General features: G+C 39.7%; 1 protein-coding gene across 1 annotated transcript in view; it reads right to left on the reverse strand.

Annotated features, from left to right (window-relative positions):
• Positions 1-25,751, reverse strand: part of LOC102221882 (ephrin-B2-like) — a 113,027-nt gene that overhangs the window by 15,079 nt on the left and 72,197 nt on the right. The gene's annotated exons all lie outside the window — the stretch shown is intronic.

Here is a 25,751-nt window from a genome sequence, read left to right on the forward strand (position 1 = left end):
TTGCAATCAACTACAATTGCTGCCTGGGCTGCAGGAATGGCTGGAGCAGGGCTGAGGAGGTTTTAATCCAGAGAAGCAACGACCGGCTGATAGAGGGAGATAAAATTTAACCCCTAAGATGTAAATCACTGTTTGATTTGAGAGAAAAACCAGGCTTGATCTATTCAACTTTAAACTCTGATGGATGAGTGAAAGCAGCAATAGGTAACAGCCCTTTACCTCCACTGCTCATGCTTTAATTAAGAGAATTGAAGGCTAATATTTTAAATGAAAGGTATTGTGGATTCTAAACGACTCATTTTGTATTGAAACTTTTGGACCAAATTAAAATAAGACTCCCCGTTCTCTTTGGTTGTAGCTCATAGACAGCCTCACAAGGAGATAATGCGACAGTCCACATTATCGTCAGGATAAAAACAGAAAATCATGTTTAATACTCCATGAAGAGCAGTCCGAGAACTGATCCCTGGACGACACCTTTGGGCCTCACGCCTCAAAAAAATCATGACATCCTTTTATGGTTTCTGTAGTTATATACAACTTTTTATACTCAGAAAAATAACACTAAAATTACTCCACCACTTTTCAATTTATATTGAAAAGACAACATAGATAAGGAGGCGTAGTTGGAATCAAATTAGTTAAACAAAGATAATCTACCCGGCGACCATGTTGGAAAACCTTGTTTTCTTTTGGGGATTTTTGTTCCTTTTCCATTAAGTTTGTAGCATAGTTAAAGTTTGGTTAGAAAATGGAATATATATTATTATTGGGCTTAGAATCTTAATCACAACATTTTGTGGTGATAACGATAAAGATGACAATTAAAAAAACTCTTTGTTTCTTCTTTTTTAAGTAGCAGTTCAACTGTAACTGCATGACGGTAATTATAGCCCCAAAAACACAAACACAGCTCTTGAAAAACATTCATATAAAAAACAGGACACCACTTAACCAAAGTAGTGTGATTTAAATCACTAAACTGCACACATTTAACCGCATTTAATCATATTTTCTAATTCACTCGTATTAATTGTTGCCCTCATGGAATGAACAGTGGAATAGTAAAAATAACATTGTCCGATAGTGCAGTCAGTTTTGGCATTTTTTGAACATCGTTAACTGGAATTTATTGAGACAACGATAAATCAAAATTCCTATTGTGACAACAATTTTTTTTATGATCAACAATATGACAAATACATCCTCCCTTAGTTCAAATCAGTGGTTGCATGGATGGATTTTAATATTTAATGCTGGGGTCTGGTGTGCTGTAACTTTTAGACAAGTCTCTGTTTCAACACACCCGAGTCAAATAACAATTAACAGGATTCTGGAGAAATTAACTGCATACTGAGGGAGTAGTTCAGCCATTTGCTTCAGGTGTGTTAGAACACATATTAAACAGACATAACACATATAAGGAGCACATGTAAAACTTGCAGGACACCGGCCCGCGAGGCCTGCAGCTGAAGACCCCTGATTTAGTGTTACATACGGCATGTCAGCGGGTCCATAAAAGCTCAGCGACCTTCCGGAGGGGAAAAGAGGAGACTCAGGATGGGAGGAAAGGAAGAAATGCTATTCTGAAGGACAAGTGTTCGATGAGGCAGAGAAAGTGAGAGAATGCAAAAAGAGAGGAGAGTGAGAAGTAAGGAGACGAGAGGCACTTATCCCGATAATCACACCTCTTTCAGCTGACGCAGCTCTGCTTGCTTGTGCAGCTGGTTTCAATACTTGAGAAGCATCTTCTTGCTGTGCCCGGTTTTGGTTTCAATCACCAGTCCAAATTCCGGGCAGAAACTTCTGTAATTGTCTTTAAGGTCTGTGCTGACAGACACTCTAATGCGAAGCTGCAGCGGCTCATAAACCGTACGGTAATCACACCCTTTCTCCCTCCAGCGTGGGTGCACACGCCACCCTTATATCCTTGTTTTCTCTCTTCAATATAAATTAGCCTCTCTGAAGCCGAGGAGAAGGAGAGAAATGGCAAATGGAAGATGGCATTCGGGAGTGAGAGAAACGAAGGTGTGAAAAAGAGGCAGCTTTACTTCTGACACCTTTCTTCTCAATCCTTACAGGATGCAACGTGTGAAAACGAGCGAAGGAGAGAAGCGGGTGGAGGTCAAAGCAAACATCAGTCTGGTGGAAAAGCCAAAATAAAAAAAGAAACAGAGAAAATATATACAATAATTTGTCTTAAAAAGTTTGCACATTCTCCAACTCTTAACACTGTTTGTTGAAGCACAAAATCTGTCATGGACCTGAGAAATATCTGCCTTTACTGCAGATATTTTTGCATTTGCATTATTAATGCAAATGAAGTTCAACTGAATAAAAAGAAGTAGAGAATGAAGGTTGTTAATCAGGACTGCTGCTGAGAATTAGACAGTTTTCCATGTACCTTGGCTCAGACGTCAGGTTTCCGTAGCAGCAGTAAAATCTAAAGATGATATAAAAAAAAAATACTGAAAGACTTCATTGAGAAAAAAGATGCAGACTCATTCTGTGGACGTTTTACTATCGAGTTTTCTGCTACTCTGAACCTTTACACTGTCTAGTTCATTCCCAAGTTACTTACCAAAAGGATCACTCGTTATTTTTTAGTACCTCTTTTTTAAATTATTTGTTTTGTGCACAGAGACGCGAGAAGAGAGGCCCCCTGCTTTCACACACCGATTTCTGTTGGGATGTTTATTTTCAAGCTAACCAACTTGTTTGTGCTCCAATAAAATATAATTTATCCATCCCAGCATTTAATAGCCAAGGTACAGCCAGCAGTCCATCACAGCGCCAACAAACAATTCTGCACACTCACGACTAAAGGCAATTTCATGTTTCTAATTGGCCTGACATCCAATGTTTATGTGTTTTCGAGCAAGAGGAAACCCATTCGGCACATTCAGAAATGAAGCACATCAGAAGAAATAAATCTGAAGAATGAAGTTTGAATGGTTGACCCAAACTGTGCTTCTAATCAGATCCACCTTGAACCGACAATAAGCTGCCAAACTAAACATTCAGTTTATTAGGGGACAGTTTAGAAAATCAATTTGTGGGGTTAAGAAATTTTAGAAACTATCCGTTTGATTTCATTTGTTTTCCACAAAACAAAACGAGAAAGAGAAAAATCAACCTCAAGGTGAGCATGATGGCTCAGGCAACCCAACCAGGTCCAACTGTGCAGACTTGATAATAAACTCAGCAGTGGGAAATCGTAAAAAAAAATACATAAATAAAAAAAGGGTATTTAGTTGTGAGAAATGAAGTGAAGAAAGAAATTTAAGAAGCTAATTGTTTTGTTTTGATTTTTCATTATTTTATTTTGTGAAAAAAAAAAAGCCCCAGCCCAGTTATGAGCTATTGTCTGGATGTCTGCAGGGCAAAATGTTAAACTCTGCAACCAGGAGAACATTCAGTTTATTAAGAAGTATTTTTTAAAAACTGAAGACATGTTTGAAACTGTTCTCACCCCCTCAACCTTAAAAAAAAAAAAAAAAGACAAAAGGACAGAACTGTGTTCATCACCGGAGATAGATGAGTCCTGGCATTAAGAACAAATATCAAACATAGAAATTAACTTAAGCAATTTTACTGTAACCACAAATACTTAAATTGCCAAACACATAAAACTACAATAGATGCTCACATGCAATAGTTGTAGGAAACTTTGTTCTTCAAAAGCCACCAATGCAGAAAAAATAAAGTCATTCTGGGTCACTAAGCAAGATAAAGTACACATTTTTTTTCTTTTTTCTTTTTACTGTGGGAGGAAGGTACAGACCAACGGATCCACATCGCAGCACAGACAAAAAAAAGATGAATGACAGATTTTTTAAAAATGGGATTAACAAAGTAAGAGCTCACTGTAAAACAAACATGTTTTATTTCTTTGTAATATTCTAATGTTTACATAATGAGTTATGAAATGGATGTTTTACTTAGACTATACACTGTCTCAGTGTAAGAAAGTTAAATTTGAGGAACCAGATTTTGTGAAGAAAAAAAACTGTGGTTGTTTTGATCTTATTTACTTTTTCAGGTAAACTGATCTATGAGGTATCTAGAAAAAAGATAAAAAATAAGGATAAAATTTCAAAGTAAGGAAACTAAAACAAAACTATTAACACTAAGAATAAAATACAAATATAGAAATTTAAAACAGTAAAGAAAAATGCTGTAAAACTAAAACCAGAAACAGTAAAATGGAGGCTAATATGGATGAAAATGATCTCGAAAGTCACACAATCAACCAGCAAAACCTCCATGAAGCTCAGACAAACAGCAGGTGGTTTAAAATACAGAAGAAGGTTTTTCAGTCATGCAAGGTAAAAATGTAAAGCAGTTCATTTTCTTTATATTCTATTCATGAAAATTTTTACTCAAAATGAAATATTTATTTTTCAAAGAAAACAGCAAGTGAAATTTAGGATTCAGATTTCTTCTTGAAAAAAGTATTTGAGACGTTTTTTGACATGAAATTTGTTTCATATGAAATATGATCTAAAACTGGTTTTTGCTCTCCATAATTGATCCTTATTTTCCATTGTTTTAAGAGACGCTTGTCTCATACACTATCAGAAATAAACTTGGAAATAACATTAAATCTAAATCTGCCAGGGATTTGATAATTTTTGGGTTTAAATGTTAATTTTTGTGTAAATAATTACAGACAAATACATTATTGATGCCTTTTGAAACATCTGAATGCATAAAAAGAGAGCAGAAACTAAAACTCCACAATTGAGAATTGTAACTGAAATAACTAATTAAAAATAGTATATACTAAAATAAATTACATTGTAATGGATACCAAAAACTTTATGATACTTAATTACTTCAAAATTTTAGATTTATATGACTTTATTTCCCTAACACAACAAAAAAATATGATTTAAAAAGAGAAAAATACTTTTCCAAATATTTAATGTACAGTCAGTGAGAATGTATTTCAAACCATCAGATTCTCAGTATCAATAATCATGTCAACAGTATTTAGATTTACATATGTTCAAATGATGAGGTAAAGGAGATTTTAAAAATCAATCAACACATTTATCAATTAAAAAAATTAACGACTGCTAATCATATCCTTTAATTTGAAAATAGATATGGATAGAACATAAAGAGAATTTGGAAAAATACTGCTTATGCACATAATTGAACGTCGTCAGCATAAAATGTCATTTTTGGAAACAAAGTACGTTTTTAGCACTCCTCGTGTTTTCCCTTCTTTTCATTTTCAAAACACCGAGCTCAGCTTCGTCTTTGGAAAACAGACCGAATCTGGAAACGTTCAATAAGGAGCCGTCGCGAGAGTGATTACAGGATCTCACCCTCCGGTTTAACCCAAGCACAGAGGTGCCACTGGGAGAAATAACAGGACCAAAACAAAAAAACAGAGGAATAAGAGCGCTGAAGATTTCTGAGAGTAATAACCACTGACACATGAAGGAGGACAACAAGGTGACGGGAGACGAGGGAGGTGTGGGAGACAGGGGAGAAGAAAGGAGGAGGTGGAGGAGGTCGTGCAGCGAAGTGAGGCACAGAGACTGATTGCCTGCGACAAGCTGTTGGTGATATGATGGACACAGGAGACGATGTGGGACCACGGGAGGGACGGAGAGCCGGGGGAGGAGGAGGAGGACAGAGAAAAAGTTGGAAAGTTAAAAAAAGAAAGGAAGGAAAGAGTTTAAATGACATGATAGAAAGTAGGGAGGTAAAATACTTTAATGTGTCCATTATGGAAAAGTGCGGCGGTAATGGATACAAAGGAGCGGGACGGAGACCAGAGAGGGAGATTGGACCAAAAGAGCCTCCACAGATTTTGCAAATGTAAGCTATTTTTTGTCTTTCAAACATCCTAATCAGGTTGAAAATATCACAGAGGTCATTTTTTTTTATTAAAAGGGTGACACATCCTCTCAGAGCCATTAGTGGTGTCACCATTTCCGCGAATCTCAGTTTCACGGGAACAAAGCGAACACAAAGATCCCAGCTGCTTTGCCCTTGGATCAAGAGAGCGCTCCTCCCAAAAATCTGAGCTGATGAGCACAAATGTTTCAAATTTTCTCCCACTCGAGGGGGTGAAGATATCGCCGAATCAAGGCAGAAATAATCACCGCACATCTGTGAAATCCTGATGAGAGGCAGGGATGGGAGGGAGGTGGAGGGATTGCTTCCAATCTTTCCCACCTTATTCTGGGAGGACGGGATAAAAAAATGGAGTGGGGAAGGAGTGAATACAGCAATCTGGGATTAGATAAGGAGGAGGAAGACAAAAAGCGAGGGAGAGAGGCAGGAAGGGAGAGCAGGGATGAGTAATTGAGACAATGATCAGCAGTGATGGGGGAGATGAGAAGCACCGGAGGACGGGGGAGAGGAAGGGCGTCGCTCCGCCGCCCTCGCCCGACAAGAAGACAGGCGGGAGAGCCAGGGAAAGTGGAAAAACTTAATTAATGAAATAATACTGCAGTCAACCCCAATCAGACGCAAGCACACGAGGAATCAGCAGCCAGGCAGGCAGAGGCGCGGCTGTGTACGTATACACTTCATCCACAGCGGAGGGGAATCTCTCTCATACTCTGTTGTTATTACCAAGGTCAGTGTGGGCCAAGCTTCCTCCCCACCTCCACTGTCACAGCACTAGCTTGCCAATTCTTATAAGGAAGAAAGAAAAAAAAAAAACGGACATTTGATGTACATGTTTCACTCATGCAGGGACGTAAATCCCAAATCTGACTTGTGCTCAGTCTTTTAATGATCGGCACTTGCTGCTGAGACAGTTGACATTTTATGTCATTTGATTTAAGACGTGGGGGCTGCACAGTTGGTAGCACTGTTGCCCTGCAGCAAGAAGGTTCTGGGTTCGATTCCCAGCCTGGGGTCTTTCTGCACGGAGTTTGCATGTTCTCCCTGTGCATGCGTGGGTTCTTTCTGGGTACTCCGTGTTTGTCCTGTCTGTTTCTAGGTTGCCCTGTGACAGACTGGCGACCTGTCCAGGGTGACTCCACCTCTCACCCAGAACGTTAGCTGGAGATAGAAACCAGCACCCCTCCTGACCCCACTAGGGACAAGGGTGTTAGAAAATGGATGGATGGATTTAAGACGTGCTTCTGAACCGAATGTTTGGCAACTCTGGCTGTTCAGCTGACCTCCTCTCTGTCTGCGTTGTATATTCTGAGTTGTACAGATGGTAAGTTACAGTCAGACAAAACAACATTTCTTTCCATATGATTTATAGATTTGCTGATCTTATTTCTGTCATGTACTCCTGAGAAGTTTGGGGCATTTTGACTTTGCTCTGAAGTTACTTGAAGTGCTCTTTTTATTGCTTGGTCTAGCGTATTTCTTGTAGAAACAGGATTCAGCTTTGGGATATTCTCTCACTTTGTAATCTGTACTGTGATTGACATTCTAAAAAAAATTATTTAAAAGCAAAATTAACTCGGATTTAAACATAAATTTCAAAGAACCTTTGATGTTATACACTGGCCACGCCGTTGTGCTGCAACATTGTGTTTCAATGATGCATAAAGATACTGATAAAGTAGCATTCATAATCTGATCACCATTCCACAGCCTGAGCATTCCAGAATACAGATCTTTGACGCACACTGCAGTGTCTGATTAGTGTAACATGCCCCTATAATGGTAAGTGAAGTAATGCCTTGCAATGTTGAGTGTTTAATATTGTTAAAATAAGGATTTATTTGCTCCGACAAGAACTTTTAAGCCTGTTAGTTGTAATCATGTTCAGAAACCTTTAGGATGAAAAACATCTTCATGGAACAAGAGAAAACATCCAGTTGCCTTCTACTGAATGTTTGACTGAGTAAGTAATCTACAACTCATATGTTATAGATTGATAAAATTCTTAAATATTCAGTCCTCCCTGTGAATATTTCCTGAATAAATTATTTTATCCTCGCCTAGCTAAATCCCATTTTTTTGAAACTGAAAACTCATACATGGGTACATGGGGATAATATTTTGCTCCCTACATTTTACTGTTGGATTCATAACATCAAACTCTATCAAGGGACCCAAATATGTTGGTCTAGCATGTTTCTTGTAGAAACAGGATTCAGCTTTGGGATATTCTCTCACTTTGTAACCCTTACTGTGATTGATAATTCTAAAAAAAAAAAAAAAAAAAGTATCTAAAAGCAAAATTAACTCGGATAATCTCTCACTTTGTCTTCAGGGGAAAAACTGCAACGTCAAAGAAAATCAAAACATCAGTCTCACCCAGAAAAAAATGCCTGACAGGTGCATCTCTAAGTCTCTGGAACAGCATCTTTATTTTAATTCTCTTATTAAGAACCCGGGGAGAAAAAAAAGAAGGAATAAAGGAATATCGGATTGCTGAATGCTGCAATAAAGTAATGACTGTTTTATCTGAATGATTGTTGCTTTGTAGTACAAACCTTCCTGGCAAAGTGAAACATGAGGCTTTAAATGAAGGTAATGTGCCTTTACAGTGTCAGCTCTGGTTTTAGACCTACTTACTACACTAGAAATGTGTCCCTGCTAAATTAATGTCATCAGCATCGCTTTTTATATTTTTATTTTTCCTAATTGGAGGCACAAAGGAGGAGCTTTATATGATAGAGTTTAATTGCCAAATGTGTTCCCAAACAGACTGCCGTTCCTCCCTTTCACTTTCCACACATGCTTTGAGTTTAAAGGTTTCAGGGTGTTTTTTTTTTATTCTAATGGGAGTAAGATTAAAGCGAGCAAAATTGACCCGCATCAAATAGGCAGATTACACAACAAACAGAATAGCCAAGCTGGAGCCAGGACACTCGTGTTGCTGCTCTGCCAGGAAGAGCGAGCGCTGTGCGTCTCTGACGAGGACGAGTGATTGGAAGAAATCTGCGTCATGTATTTGTCAGGTTAGCAGAGGAACTAAAAGGAAGAGATCAAATGTAAAGGCAGCTTCTTTTTTATGAGCTGGGGGGCCACATAACTGCATCCTGAGGTTAATTAGGCTGGCGCGTGTTTGTGCAAATCAACATAAAACCAAATGTGTAGCTTTGTCTTTAAAATCCTGATCTTTCTTGGGTTCCAGCTGTTTAGCTTTTGTGACGATTTTTCCTAAACAACAACAACATTAAGCCTCGCCATGTGGGTGGGCTGGAAAATTGGTGGGGACGTTTTTTTTTTTGTTTTTTTTTTGTGGGTGTGTGTGTGTGTCTGCAGAAGGTTCTCGAAGGTGGGCTTTGCTGAATCCTTCCCGTTAAAGGCTAGATGATGAAGAGCATAAAAAACCTGATCTCCTCTCCCCTGAGGCGACGCTTAAGGATACAATCTTGCTCTCTGCTTCTCACTGTGTCCCCTTCTTACTCTATTTAAAAAAAAAAAAAAGAAAAAAAAAAAGAGCACGAATCTTGCCGTAGAAATTTCCTGTAACTAAAAACGTCTTCATAAATCTCCTATGACACTTTTATAACCTGGCTATGACGCACTAACGAAGCTATCGCAAGCCATTACCTCGCCACGGTGGCAAGAGACATTAAGTTGTGTGCTGAAACAGAACAGGCATTATTTTAGCTTCCCCTTATAAACCAACACACAGACTCACAAGCCCAGTATATTGTTGTTGTTTTTTATTTGCATTCCACCTTCAATTATACACCAAACACACCATTACTTCCAATATAGCATGACGTTTTTAAGTTGTTGGTTTTTTTTTTGGTTCTTTTTTGCTGCGAACGGGGCAAGCGTTCCTGTTCTATTGTTGCAGACAAAGGCTCCCTGTCTGGCTGTGTTGTGGTGGTTTTGGTCCACAGATCGGACCAGCTACAAACAAGTACGTTCCTAAAACAAAGACGTCTGAGTGATTGGCGCCTCTGTTGCACGGTGAGGTAACGGTATGTGAGAGGTCTGAGAGCAGAATAAGTTTATTATGTGCATGACCTAAGAGATTTGTGCAGATAAAAAAAACTTGAACCGCAGAAATATTTGCTCAGTAACAGCCAAGGAGCCTGATATAGCACCCAGAGATATTTTGGTGGAGTTTAAGAAAATACATTTCTGGGTCAGGAGTTTATATAAACTCATCATGAACATCAAAGCCAGTTTAATTTGTAGCTTTTAAAGGTTTATTTGAGCTGCACTCTTTCCAGAGTATTAAGATATTGACCATAAAACTTTTAGAAGTCTGAGTTTACTCTTTTTTATTTTTTCAAATATGTACAGGATCAAAATGACTTGACTGGTTAAATTAGTAAAAAGCCCCTTGAACACAAATATTTTGAAGCCACCCAGAATCTTCTGGCACAACTTGGGCTGGATATTTGACTACTCCTGCTTACCGTGGTTGTTTAGTGGCACAGACCTGCTTGTAAGCAAAAACTTTAAATAAAACTAAGCTCTGAGATTTAGGAAGAACATATTAGAAAGAAAATGGATGCCTTATGTCGGCCCACTGAGGCTGGGATGATAGTTAGAAAACCTGACTTATTAACACAGTATTCCTCTTTCTTTCTTTTCTTTTCTTTTAAAATTTTTAGCAAAACAAAAAAATGTATATTTCCAACTATATAATCTGTAAAACAAAAATGGAGTGGGGAGCACTTTGGGAAATATCTTTTCTTCTTAAAGAAAATACAGTCCAACATCATGATGCTGCCACCTCCGTGTCCAAACATTTGTTTCAGAATTTCTTAGGTTTGAAACTTTGGGTACATTCACACCAGCCTTGTCTAGTCCACTTTAATCAAACTAAGTTCATTTGTCTAGAAAGTTCAGATGTGAGATGTGAATGTGGAAACAAATTTTGATTTGAACCAAAACAGACCAGCTCTGATCCGAGTGTAAACCTCACCTAAGTCTTGGTTTGGTTTAAGTGAACTCTTGTGCGGTTTGAATGCAAAAGTGGATGCAAGCGGACCGGAGACCGCTCCAAAAGCAGGAAGAGAACTATAGTGCAAGGCATTCTGGGTAAATACAACCTAAACAGATGTGCAAGGCTAGCGCTAGCAGGAGAAATGGTGAAAGTGATCCGCACCAGCTGAAAATGTAACAAATGTTGCAATTTTGATCTCCAATCGAAGAGAATCTACCAGACTATTAAGCGAGAGAAAACACCCTTTATGTCATCCAAATATTTAAAGCTTTTTCTCCAGAGGAATGTATCCATGTGGAACTTGAAGATGTCCATTTGGAGCATGGGTCTCATTTTTTAAAATAATTGTTGACATAGTGTTGGTTTTACTGGTGGTCCAGCAGTTTCCCATAGTTTATAATCTTCCTAATCTTTAATGAGTTTCTTGGACCTTCTCCATTGTTCCAGAGTATTTTTAAATCCAATAAGTTCTGTCAAACAAACCCTTTGTAAACTAAAACTACCAGCTGGAGCGTCGATTAAGACGTTCTTGAACTTCTTTCAAGAAATTTCAGTTGATTTTGGTATGTACTAAATGTAACTATAAGGATTAGACACTTTCAAATCATTTTTGTGATATGTACAGCGTGGACAAAGACATGTTAAGGCTGAATAAGTCGCTAAAATTAAACACAACATACTGACCGGAAAAGTAAAAACACAAAACAATAGAAGTTAAAATGTATTTTCTTGTCCTGATGGATTCAGTAGAGCAACATCAATTTGATGGACGTGATTTAATGTAGCTCATCATTTCCAGTTCAGTCCTTCGGTTTTAAAGCTGCGTCTCTCAACCTCCTGCACATGAACGGAGCGCCGGAGGCGACGGGACCTGACAGGGCCAATGTTGGAGTCACAGGCTAAACTCACATGATGTGTCACATGCTGACCCAGGAGATGGACACGCAACGATTCAGAGGAAAAATAAAAGAATAAAAAATCACGCAAGGCGCTGTATTTTTTTTCCTTTCCTCTGATGGAGACGTAGTTCCCTCGAACCGTGGGTGGCGGGCCCTACATGCGGCCCCTTCTACATGCTCACATGATCCCCTGCCCCACACACAGCTGGGGTAATGATCTCAATGTCTTTGCTTGCGTGCGGCTGATCTTTCCCTCTGTGCTCGATGACATTTTAATTCTCAGCCGTTATTCTCCTTCCGTCCATCCTGTTCTATTAGAATCATCCACCCACTGTCCACCTATCCAAACCCACCCCCGCTGTCTGCCCACTCCCTCCTACTGCGTCTCCTGCGAGCCTGAGGAGCGGCCGACTGCCAATCACATCGTATCAATCTTCTGCCTTCCCCTTCAAAGTAACAAACATGAATCACGGGCTTCCATATCAGTCAGTTAGGGCTACAGAAGTAAACTAAGGATTCAAAACTGCAAAACTTCCTGGGTCCTAAAGTCATTTTAATTATATGGGAAAGAAAGTGTTGGATATTCTCTGGATGCAAGGACCACAAAAAGGCTTTAACTAGGCCCATGTTTTCCATAATAGCTCTTAAATTGCATTTAGTTTCATCTGAATTCTGGATGTTTGTTCATTCTTTGCTTCTTTCATCAACATTTTCAAATTATTTCGTGGCTTTGGTTTTCAGAAGGGAGCTATTTGCCTTCTTTTTATTTGGCGGCGTGTCAATCTGGCTCAGGAATGTGGGCGTTATTATACTGAGACAAAACTATTAACCCTCCGGACGCAGGGCTGCAAACACCCCAATTTGGAAGGAGTTTGTCCGGGGATATTCAGCTTTACTGCATCTTATATTTTTTAGGCAATTAAAGTAAAAACATACCTGCTAAAACCAAAAAAATAAATTTTTTTCTACTCTATCTACTTTTTTTGCTTTAAAAGAGGCACTTAAAGACCTTTTAGTTACCACTTTGAGGCTGCTTTTACACTGCAGGAAGGCATTTAAATGAAAACACCTGACAAAGATATGTTATCTTGCTTAAGTTATTAATATGGTAACACAAATCGTCTGGTTAACATAGTAATTGTTCTCTTTTATTTCAGTCACGGTGGTCTTGAAAAGGTCCGACTGAAACCTGCAGACACCCTGACAGAAAAAGCTGCAGGGTTCATGCCCCTGTTTTTAGATTCAAGCTTCCAGAGTTCTCTGTCCTTCGTAGCCTTTTCTTCTGAATGTATTTTTGGGATCGTTTCACATTGCTGAGGCTTTTGGGTTTGGAACCTAAAGAAAACTACAAACTATGAAGAAGAGGAAGGAAGGGAGGACAGGAAAGATGGATGGATGGAAAAACGGGTAAACAGATGGATGTGTGGATGTGTAGTCATGCGGATGGATGGATAGATGATGACTTGATTAGTAGACAGATGTAGTGATGGATGGAGGAATGGGCGGATGGGTGGGTTCAAATTGTCCTGAAATAAAAACATTTTATTTCAAACTTTATTTTCTTTTTCCATACTTACCCAGACCTGGAAAAACACTTAAATCAAATGCCATATTTTTCCAGACTGAGTGGGAACACTGAATGCAGCGCTACTCCAACCTGTCGCTTTGCACTGCCGGTCAACTGGCTGAAAAAAGGCTACTACTTTTTTTCCTTTGTTTTGAAGACAAAAATATTTGGTTGTTTGAAAATATTTGATAATCCCAAACAGTCGTTGCGTGGAAACTACACAAACACCTTATCTTAGTCTTATTAAAATTTCTTAAGGTTCAAAACTACTATTGCTAAGAAGCTACAAGCAGCTTGCATGGCTGCAGTTTTGCTACTTTAGCAGACAGCCTGACTAATTAACCAGCCAAGCTATTCTATTAAGAAGATCTGTACTTGAAAACAATCAAATAATTAAAAAAAGAGATACAAAAAGAAAACAATAAATAGTAATAAAGTACTTAACAGAACATAATAAAATTATAATCATAAATATTAATAACAATTAATTAAAAATAAAGAATAAAATAAATAAATAAAAGAAAATGAGCATAATGTTTACCTCAAACAGTCAGATTTCAACATTATGACTAAAATAATTCATTTTCTGTATTTCTGTGGCAGAAGTAGAGATTTAGTTGCTTTGTTTTTCAGAAGAAAACATCTAACTGTTCAGTAGATCCATCCATTATCTGTACCGGCTTATCCATGGAGGGTCATGGAGGGTGGAGGTGCCTATGTTCAGGGTTCAATGGGTGAGCAGGGGTGGGGAAACACCCTGGACAGGTGTAGAGTAACTACTTAACCTAACTGTCCTGTTTTTGGACTTTGGGAGGAAGCTGGAATACCTGGAGAGAATTCATACATTCACAAGGAGAACATGCAAACTCCATGCAAAAAAAAAAAATCCAAGCTGGGATTCAAACCTGGGACCTTCTTGCTACAAAGCAACAGTGTTACCAACTGCACCACTGTGATGTTCCAGGTTTTTATCTTTGTTTAGGCCCAAAGCCGTCATATAGGTCTGTGTGTGGGAAACACTCCAGATCATCACATCTGACACACTTGCACACATGATGCTGGAAACGATAGCCTGGCTGCTTGTGACTTAGTTCCGACTAGCAAAGCATGTCGTTATGCTGCAGTTTGCAGAAGTGCGCAGAACCCCGCATCTGCCACACTGATAATCCATCTGGGAATTATCCTGCTGCATGTGTGGCTAACCTGTTCCATGCGGGCAGAGGTCAGACATGTTTACCACTGTCATAGTGTATTTGTAGGAGCAACAAATCCACTGGTTCATAATCGGGTTTACAGCAGCACTACAGCCTTATGTATGCATGATGAATGTATGCGGGCCCCTACATTTACAAACAATCTTTGCGCTGCATCTTTAAATCTGTTTACTGCCTTCAAAAGATAAATATGCATGCATGTGCATTTATATACACGGACACGCACTAAACAGAAAGTCGGAGTGAAGAAGGTGATCAGCAGGCATGAGCACAGAGGCTGATTTACTTCCGCCTATTCTTGGCTTAATGAAATGACGAGAAAACAAATCGTGGCCACATCAATGCAATAAGTCTGACTGGCCGTTTTGGGAATTTAATGCATGCCAGCTTAATGTGGCTGCCAGAGCAAAGACGTGCATAATGGAGCAAAAAGAAAAGACCAGCAGGGACAAAGGCAGCAGGGGAAAAAAAAAAATAAAAGTGCTAATGCAAAAGAAAAGAGGGAGCCGGCCGTTAAAAGGAGGCCCAGTGACTGGGTGGATAAGCCTTGTGTAACGTTGGTAAAGTGCCGGCCATGTAGGACAGTCATGACCAATGTTCCTTACAACTGGGTCAATGCTCCCGTCCCGGGGCAGCGAGGGCATTCTGTGTGTGTGTCTATGAGTGTATGTGCAGTGGCTATCTGTTAACTTCGCCCCCAAAACCTACTAGAAACTCTTAGTCAAGTGCACTTCTGTGTGGATCTGCATGCATACTGAATGAATACTTCAATGACTACTTATCAATACTTAATGAATACTTATCAGTGAATCCCAGAGTGACTTCTAGAGAAGTGATTTTTTTTTTTTTTTAAAGGCATAGAAGTCTTTTTAGACACGGCGCACTCCCGCCGTCGCCGCCGAGGCAAAGAGTAGCCAGAGCTGAGCTGGGGGAACCCGTGGAGCGGGCCAACGAGTTCACGGTCGAGCCCGAGCGTCTCAGTGGGATGTTTTCCGGCGCTGGCAGAGGTGATGCTAGATTTGCAGCAGTCACACGGAATAAGAAGGCAGTCTTGAAGCGCTCACATGGAATCTATCTGTCCGCAGACCTTCGCAGTGCATGTCTATACGCATCTTCATCTGCTGGTGTCTGCTGGCGGCACCTATTCGTCTACGGCTGTGGCGCACGCGGGTGCGAGCGAGTTAGCCGTTCTCCATTATATCAGGAACAACACTTAAGGCCTGGAGAAATGGGTCAGCGCTGGCGTCATAGCTTCCTTCTCGCTGTCTCTCCCTGCTCTTTGCTCGAGTTATTTTATTTTCGCCGCCTCTTTTATTCCCAGGTCGGTCCCAGAATAAAAACGAAACACCTCTGGTTGTCTGCTCCTCCTGCGGCCACCTGGATGTGGGTTAAACTCGCAAAGTCCGTCACTGCTCCTGTCTTCCCGATTTGCGGGGTTTTTTGTGTCACTATTGGTTCTCCATCTAAGTTGGTAAGGTTACGAGGGAGTGGGGCAGAAAGTGGACGGAGCGATGCGACCTTGACATGTCACCGTTGGTTACAGCACAGGCAGAGAAAGAGACGTACAGTCCAAACAACCAGCACTCACTACTGGGAAAGTTAGTCATCTATTTACTGAACATGTATGTTTTGTGCAACACCTGATGTGCCTACAGGCAACAGCTCCTGTAGGCTCCTGTGCCTACAGGAGCTGCATTTCCATTGACCAAATAATTATGAAAATTGGAACTACTAAAATATATTTGCTTAATGGAAATACATCCATTTCTAAAAAACCCAGGCTCTTCAACAAAAAGGTTTTCTGCTAGGATGGGGTGGGTTCTTTGGCTGTATCAAAACTGGCGTATTTTTCGAAACTGCGATGGAAAGACTTTTTCCACATCACACAAGTCATGTGATCAAGAACCTGCTGTTACTACTGGCGTAAAAGACAAAGAAAACAACAGGAAGTGGTGGGAGAATCTTGGCACGCAATGTTTTTAAATGACTTCTTGCCTTGTTCATGTGTGATTTTATTTGCGTTTCTTGTTTAATGGAAACAACACAATTGCAAAATAGTGTTTTTCCGACATTAGTGGAATAGCAACAAAGTTTTGCTCACATTGGCAATGGAAACAAAGCTACAAGCTACCATACACCACTGACATTTGTTTATAAAATAAAGTTCTTATTGTCTGGTACAGCTAATTCTACAACCCATGAACTTTATGGGCAAAATGTAGAAAGGTCAACATTCTTGCTCATTAAATGAAAGTTTAGAGGTACTTTTATGCCAAGTTCAGGATCACGCAAGCCTCAAAGCTCAATAGGACCATTCAGGGTTTTTATTAAGGCTGTTGTACTTTCACATTGGCATTGCATGATTAGAGTTATTAGTGATAACCAAGGTAACATTTTCCATGGTTAGTATTAATGTTTGAAATTATCTGCACAAATATAAACTCGAAATAAGGCTTGGTTTTCCAACAGGTGATGCATCACTGACGTAAGACGACGTTGTGTATTTATCAGTTTCTACCAAACCTTTCAGGTAACTGCATTTTTTAACTTTGAAATTAAGTACATCACCACTAAATTGAAGTACAATGGATTTCTGTTCAAATACAAGGTTTTTGTGAAGCAAAGACTAATGTCTTGTTCAATTAAACAGAAAAATAAACTTATTAGGTGAAGAAATGTACACAAAAAAGAAAAAATGTGCATCAACCTGTTGCTAAATACATGCACCCTTAAACTGATACCTTTTGATTAAATTACAACTTCATAACTCATTAAATTTGAATAATTGGAAATAATAAGCTGTCCTAGTGGGATTATCTTAAGATTGTTTTAGTTCAAGCAACAGTTTGCAAAGAGTCTGTAAAATGATACAACAGTATAAAAGTATCAATCAGGGGAAGGGTACAAACAATTCCAGAGCATAAAGCCGTAGTGTGAGAAGAATCATCAGTAATTAGAGAAATTATGGGACTAGTGACATAATGGAAGCTGGAAGTTTCTTCAAAAGGAGTGAAAAGACAAGAAAACTGATCAGAGAAGCTTACAGTAAAATTCAGTCCACCATCTACAGTGATCTCTTATCGTCTCTATATGCATGGACTACAAAACAAAAGTCTTTTTTTTTCAAAGAACAAATCTGGTTCTGGCTGAAATCTTTTACAACCCTGTTGAAGAATCAATTACAGTCTGAAAGCCAAAACAAGTTAATTTTAGGGTATTTTTAACTCAACTTTAGAAATATGTGATAATATTGATAACTAATATGCACACAAATGTGATATAAAATGTACAAACTGTTAACATCCCTGTTTTCACACACACTCAAATGTGCTGGTAGACCTGCCCAACACAAACAACAGCAAAACACAGTCCTAACTAATGGAGTAGTGCGGCATCCATCTTTGACTAATACCTTCATTAATCACCCTACTATGTTTTTTGGGCCACTGTGTCGTCCTCCAAACTAACTCTCCCTCCAAATGCCACATTCACAAATTCAGGAAAGGAAGGGAAACTTACACACCTGTGTGAGCACAAGATTGCTACATAAAAACTCCACGGTCACACATTATTCTGATTTACTGGCTCAATTTAGGCGTGAATTCAGTGCAGCGAGGAGGAAAACAAGAGACTTGCCTCCTGTCACCCCATCATCCTTTCATCACACCGTAAGAAAAGAAGAAAAAAAAAAACACAATAAGGCGTGTGCTGCAGCAATCACCTTATTCTACTGAAGCTCCTCTCCTTTCAATTACAGCCCTAATGTTTCCCACTCTTAGTGGGGGCTTCCTCACGAGCAGAACCCGACTGTGACATTGTTTGTCATTGGAGGATTACGTCGCTGGCGCCTCGCCGCGAAACATGTTTAAGACACGGAGGAGGCGACCCTCACGGCGCGCGAATTCTCTGCAAAACCAGTCGGCGACGACAAACACAAACCATGGAACTCTGTGTGCATCTGAAGCCAAAACTTCTCTACAAGACACAGAGATTTTCTTATTGTGACTGACTTTGCCTCAACTTTGCAGCAGATGTTGACGTCCGCAAGCAGACTGGTGTGAAGCCGATTAAGGAATGCTGGGAATGCAACTTGACTCAATGGTTGCTAAAGGCCAGAAAAGACCATTTAGGGTTCAGCAACTGGCAGACATTCGGTGACACTGTTTTGTGTCATGCATTTTAAAATCAAAACAAAGCACAACAGTTAGCATTCCTTTGGAGCAGCTTAGCTAACAAAGGAGCAGAAATCCCATTTACAGTTTGGGGGAACATAGCAAACAATCCAGTAAAGGTGTGCTGACCTAAATAGAACTGTTTTTGGCTCCATGCAAAACATTATGTGGAGCAGTGGCAGCAGTATCACGCTTAGCGGACAGCTGGTCAGAGCTAAAAACAGGACAGTCCTGGTAAAAGTCTTGTGGTGGATGTTCAACTTCCAACAGGAAAATGACTATAAGCAACAATGGTTTAGAGCAAAGCATTATAATTTGTTAGGATGGACCAGTCAAAGTCCAGACCTTAATTCCAACCAAGAATCTGTGCCAAAACTTGAAAACTTGCTGTTCACAGATTGCTCAAGGTCACATCTGACTGAACTGGAGAGATTTTGCTATGAAATTTGAGCAAAAATATCAGATCCCTGTAGAGCAAAACTGGTAAAAAATTTACCCCAGATGCTTTCTTGACTCAGGGGGAAGGAACAGAAGTTCATGCCACACTTTTCAGATTTTTAAAATCCTGTATTATGTTTTCCTTACAAGGTGAATCTTTTTTTCAGTCTGATAAAATGTTTAGTTGTAACATGACAAAGTCTTAATTAGTTTAAGGGGTGTAAAGACTTTTGCAATGAGTATAACATCTGAAGCAACCTTTCGAATCTCTTAATCCCAACATTGTGAGAGATTCTTAGGACTTTTCAGGTAACAGAAATATGGAAAAGAGGGCACCGGGAGGAGGACACGAGTTACATGGTTGAAGGACAATCGTCTGGCGAAACAGGAATCTGGAAACGATGCGGAAAAGGAGGGAAGTGGGTCAGCGGTCTGAAGGGAGGAACGTGACAGCGATCTGTAACACGTAGCGGGGAGAGAAAGTGAGCCGAAGCGGGCGGGAAGATGGCGGCTTAGACAAGGGACAGGTTTCTAAATTAAGAGAAAGGAAAGCAGAAGCGAGCATGTAAAAGAGGAGGAAGAGCACGACTGCAGAAAAAAAAGAAGAGAGAGAAAAATCCAAGAGAGGCAAAGGCTGTGAGCGGTGTGGGCCTCATAAATGTCACTCCTTTCCGGGTGATATTAATGGCAAATGTCAAAGACGGAACTTACGGGAGGTTAATGTTTCTAAATACACACAAAGCCTTGTATGATTTCCCAATGACTTCTGGAAGCAGGCAGCGAGGAAGTGGGCCTGCAGAGGAGCTCTACATCTTAAAGACTGTAATTACATACACCCATCAGTCTAATTAAAGCTTTTAATGAACACTGAGAGAGCTAAGACAGGACAAAAACCTGCCAGCCACTGGAACACAAGCGTGTTTGTTTGCGCGTGTGATAAATGATGCATTCAAGGAAGAACGTGCAGCACAATCAAACACTTTAATGAGGCTAAAAGCAGCTTTGAAGTCCACCATCTAATAAACATGTGTACCTTTGAGGGTCGTCCGTTCCCCGTTGCAGGAGGCTTACATGAAAACACGCACAAGCAGAAAACTAATCATTCTGTCACTTTGCGCGGTGATAAAGTGGTCCAGTTCTGCCCACTGCAGAGGCGTGACCCGGCCCGCGCTGAAGACTTTTGAGACGATTGGATTCGCCATTAAGGGAAAAGTTTATTTAAGATTTAGCTTAAATGCTCCACAACAGAGGTTTTATCTGCATAATTCATCATTAAGCTCGGCTGCTGAGACTCTTGGCTGCCTTCTCCTGCCGGCTGGGCTGGTAGTGAGAAAATGGGACGAAAAAATGTTTTGGGTCTGGATCTGAGAGGAGATATGGAGCAACAAAAAAAATAGCAAAAATCAAATGTTTACTTGTGGGTGGGCAAATGCCTGACTGGCTGAAAGCTTTGCACAGTTTTTTGAGACAGTTTAGAGTATTTCTGGTGGAACTTCAAGATATGTAGCAGCTCCAATTCAACAAACTGATGCAAGCGGAGACGCACTGATCAGTTTTTTTACCGGCTCGGACAAATAACTGGTTTTCTCTGAGGTTTAACCAGTTGATAACATTTTATGAGCAAAATCTACAAAGTCTAAGCAGAGATTTTAACTGTGACTATCTTAAACTGTGTGGCTCATTATCATTGATCAGCTGGAAGGCAGACAGTTTATTTATAAAAAACAACAACTCAAAAACAGTCCTGAATCTCCCTGGTAAAGATGTGCAAAATATAATTATTATATATTATTTATTGAGGGGCTGCACAGTGGCGCAGTTGGTAGCACTGTTGCCTTGCAGCAAGAAGGTCCTGGGTTCGATTCCTGGCCGGGGTCTGTCTGCATGGAGTTTGCATGTTCTCCCTGTGCATGCGTGGGTTCTTTCCGGGTACTCCGGCTTCTTCCCACAGTCCAAAAACATGACTGTCAGGTTAATTGGTCTCTCTAAATTCTCCCTAGGTGTGTGTGTGTGTGTGTGTGTGTGCATGGTTGTTTGTCCTGTATGTCTCTGTGTTGCCCTGCGACAGACTGGTGACCTGTCCAGGGTGAACCCGCCTCTCGCCCGGAACGTAGCTGGAGATAGACACCAGCAACCCTCCCGACCCCATTAGGGACAATGGTGAACAGAAAATGGATGGATGGATTATTTATTGAAAAAAATAATAGTAATGCATTTTCCTACATTGGAGACTCCAAAGAGTCTGAGAAGTTTTATATTTATTTGGTTACAAAAATGTGCAAAATTTGCAAAAAGTTTACAAACCAGAAATCTGTGTCTCAATTCTTATGAAATCAGAAATTAAATATGTAATATATTTATAAATCTCACAGATTAAAGTTTGGAAAATTAAACTTTTTCCAGAATCCTTTTCTTCTCCCCCCCCCCACACACACAAACGATTAAATCAAATTCTTTACCAGACTTTTCAAGACCCTCGGCTCCGTTGTCATTAGTCGGAGATAAAAAGGGACATTTGTGAAGCGCGGCTGTTGCAGGAGGATTTTAGACGGGTGTTGGACGGTACACAGCGGATGCAAGCAGGGGAAACGAGGTTAGATGAGGATAAAATAACAGGTTTCTGAGCCAGAACACGGGTTCTGTGGTTCATGATTGATGCATTAATCCCCGGCCACCGGGTCAACTGTGGCATAGACGTGTTAAGCTACTTTATTTTTTTCTTTATTAAAGCAATCTCGATCAAAGCATTTTCTGGAGCACAGCATTGTTGTAGTTGTGTAACAGAGCAGTTACAACTTTTTGTGTGATTTTTTAGCGACATTCTTGGGTCTTTGCTGCAGATTCTGATTGCTTTAGTTTTATTGTTGTCTGTGTCAGAGGCTGCAGGCTGTTTCAGGACATTAATGTGTGAAGGATCTGAAATAGGCTCAATAAATCAGAATACCATTTAAAAGTTTATTCAAATTAATTTAACAAAAAGTCAAAGTTATATGTTATACAGCTTAATTTTGACGATTGTGAGTTAAAGATAATTAAAACTTCAAATTCAGTTTTTCGAAAAATGTGAATAACTTATGTATTCTTCCATCCATTGTTCTCGCAGGGTTTCAGGGAGCCAGTGCCTGTTTCCAGGGGTCAAAGGGCAAGAAGTGAGGTTGAATACAACATAAAACCAAAATATATATATATATATTGTTTTATGCAGGAATGTCTTCCTGTTTATATACATGGTCAAGTGCAGTTCAGCATATTTAATCTTAATAAAAGACAATGAATTAAAAAAACAAATGTTTGTTGGGGTGAAGTTACTAGTGCACTTGTTTCACCCACAGTTTTTCCTTCCCTTCAACTTTCCATTGACAAACATGAGCACAGAATCTTGAAAGCAAACCATCTTCTTTACCAATTACCTTGTATGGATTTCCCTCCTTGTTGGTGGATTTAATAATGATGGACTGCAGGTTAGTAAGCAGTCTTTCTCATGACTATGAAGATCGAAACTCGGCCATAATGCAACATCTGTATTGTTATTGTTGCCTCAAATTGTCACAGAGTGCATCCAGCCACATTAATGAAACGTTAAAGGCTGTGGCAGGAAATGGTGCATAAGCAGCAGGGGTAAGTGCAGAGTGGAGATGAAAGTGGAGCAAAGCGCATTCAACATTTCTTTTATCCTCATTTTTATTGAGTGCAGATTCTCCACAGCACACAGCAGCGTGACATTGTGCTTTACAATCGTTTTATAGTTAGTTTAGCTAGTCTCATGCAAAAAAAAATCTCAAATGTTTAGAATGCCGTATGCAGGCATGTAAATGGAAAGTTAAGTGGAAGGAAACACTATGGGAGGGAAGGGTATAAAAGCCTTACGAATAACCACAGAAACAATTCCTGGGTCAACATTTCTACTTTTAAAATCCTCTTGTATTAGTTTTATGCAACCATTGAATTTTCATAAACCTTTAAAACTGTATCCCTGCCTGAAATCACTTTAAATAACACACAAGTTTTACTTTTGAATTAAAAAACAAAATAAACTTTTTCATGTCCTTCTGATTTATTGAGAAGCACTTTCAAGTGAATAAAGCAGCAGGGGGAACAAAGAGAAACGTCTCTTCTCATCCTCCCTTGAGGTTTCTTCTTTTGTTGAACACCACTCTGTCAACCAGCTGTTATGTCATCCATCCACACACACACACACACACACACACACACACACACACACACACACACACACACACACACACACACTTTTAAATGTTTAAATATACCAGCCAAGACCAAGCTGCCGAGCACGGAGGTCCTTCTAATGGATCGCCACAGATTCAACACAACATGCCACTGTGTGTATGTGACGTGTTTTCCTTAAATGTCCTTGATCCGACGCAGTAATACCAGCAAACTGCATGTGTGTGTCCGTGCGTGTGGGCGTGCGCAGGGGTGTGTGTGTGTGTGTGTGTGTGTGTGTGGTGCCCTTTGTAATGTAATACAGGTTCTGAAATGTTTCACTAATCTTTACCAGCCCAGTCTCTCTTTCTCACCCTCCTCACCCACATCCCTGCTCCCCTCCGCAATATTATTCTTTCTTCCAAAAGAGGAAAGCAGAAGAAACACACACACAACGCGCACACACACACACACACATATATATACACAAAACATGGGAGCCAGCCAGCCGAAATAATACATCTTGACATCTGTGCCTGCATACTGCTCGAGGGAGAGATCAGGAAGAGAGTAAGTGGAAAGAAGAGAGGCTGAGTATGAAGGGGAAGATGATGGACAGGGGAAAGCATTGGGGGCAGTAATATACCGTTGGTGCATGTGTTGGAAATGTACACTTCTTGTGTTTTCGTGTGTGTGTGGAGATTGATGATAGTGATGTTTGTTTAGCTCTTCTGTGATTAAAGCAGTCTGCCTAAAACTACGTGCTCCGCTGTTTGCCGGTCTGTCTCTGCCTCGGTCGGGTGTGTGCAGACATGTGGGCGTGTTTGCACTCCGTACATCTTGCTCTACCTTTAGCATAAGCGTGTTTACAGTTGTGCCTTTTAATCTCATTTGCACCTCAGAAGCATATCTCGAGGTAAATGCATGGGAATAACATCTGCGTTGCAGTCTGTCTGCATCTTCTCCCTTAAATATGCATGTGTGTGGGGGGGGGGTATGTGTGGGGGTATGTGTGTGTGTGTGTTTTACTGTTTAATCGCCCTCCAGTCCCGTTTGCTTAAGTTAAATCATCCACTGATGTCTGGTTTAACGTGGGACTGGAAAAACCTGCTCTCATTAGCGTTTGTTTGCATTCCCGCCTGTTTGATGTGGAGTTTATTTCGCCTGACTGCTGAAAGATAACTGTCTCTTTGTGTCACCTCAAGTTCAGCAAACTTTATCGGCCTGATAAGATCATTCTCACGGCGCGAAAAAAACAAGAGTCGAGTCTGACGAAGGTGGATGAAAAACGAGAGGCTAGGATAAACCGGTGCAGCCAGTGTAACAAATACAAAACGGTGGAGCATTATTACATGCCACAACTATGTTTAAAAGATAATAACTGATTATAAACAGTGGCTTAACTCCTTAAAGCCTGAAACAAGAGAAAATCATCAAGAAATCATGTGCTTTACTTTCCACAGAGGTGGACTTTACAGGCATTAATCAAACAGGAAATGAGAGGGAAGGAGTGAAGGCATGCAGCAACAATCCTGAGGTCTGGAATCGAACCCGAACAGCTTCCATTATGCAGGGCGCTCCCATCAGACTTTATACTTAAAACATGTAACTATTTTAATCAAAATAATGATATTAATACTTTGCAACATTGTAAAATTCTAAATTATTTTTAAATATTTACTTTTACTAGTTCTTATTATCATTACTACTAGTTATGTATTCTGGTATTTCGCAAATAAAAATGTCAGAAAGTGAGAAAAAAACGGTTGTGCCTTTCTAGTCACTGGGTATTAACTTCAATTATATACGTCATGTGGTTTCATTTTGGTCCTTAAAATAGAAACAAATATTTTTTAAAACAACTGAAGTATCTTAACTGTCAGGAAGGATGAACTTTGATCTTTTTTCACTCTCATTGTTAAAAGTTTGTGCTGGTTTGAATATTTTAACGGCTGCTTTGATGGCAGATATGAGGAAGTTTAGCTATTTCCTTGAAGCCGTTTACTGATTTCTATCGATCGCACGTCTCCATTCCTGGATCGGCACGTTTTCCAGCGTTACGCATTTTTACAACTAGTCTAAAAGATATGGGCCCTCTGTGTCACATCATATTTATACACTAGAGAAACAGAAAGCTGTGAATTGCAATTTAGAACTTCATATTAAAGTTTGAATTACAAAAATTGCTTGGGTGACTTTGCAAAAAGCAAGCATAGGATATTTCCTATTATAATCAGGCAGAGGGGTTATTACATATTATATATGTTGAACTTTTCATAATTCTTCAGAGTGAGAGTTTGCTGCTGTAAACAAATAATTAACTGGAATTAATAATTAAAACTGGACAATTTATTTTTTGAGTTTATTATCAGCTGTTCAGCTTGAAGTTTCACTAGTAAGAATGTGTAGTAATAATACTGATAAAACATTTAGATTATTTTAGAT

The sequence above is a fragment of the Xiphophorus maculatus genome, chromosome 14, assembly GCF_002775205.1.
Source record: "Xiphophorus maculatus strain JP 163 A chromosome 14, X_maculatus-5.0-male, whole genome shotgun sequence".
Classification (NCBI taxonomy): domain Eukaryota; kingdom Metazoa; phylum Chordata; class Actinopteri; order Cyprinodontiformes; family Poeciliidae; genus Xiphophorus; species Xiphophorus maculatus.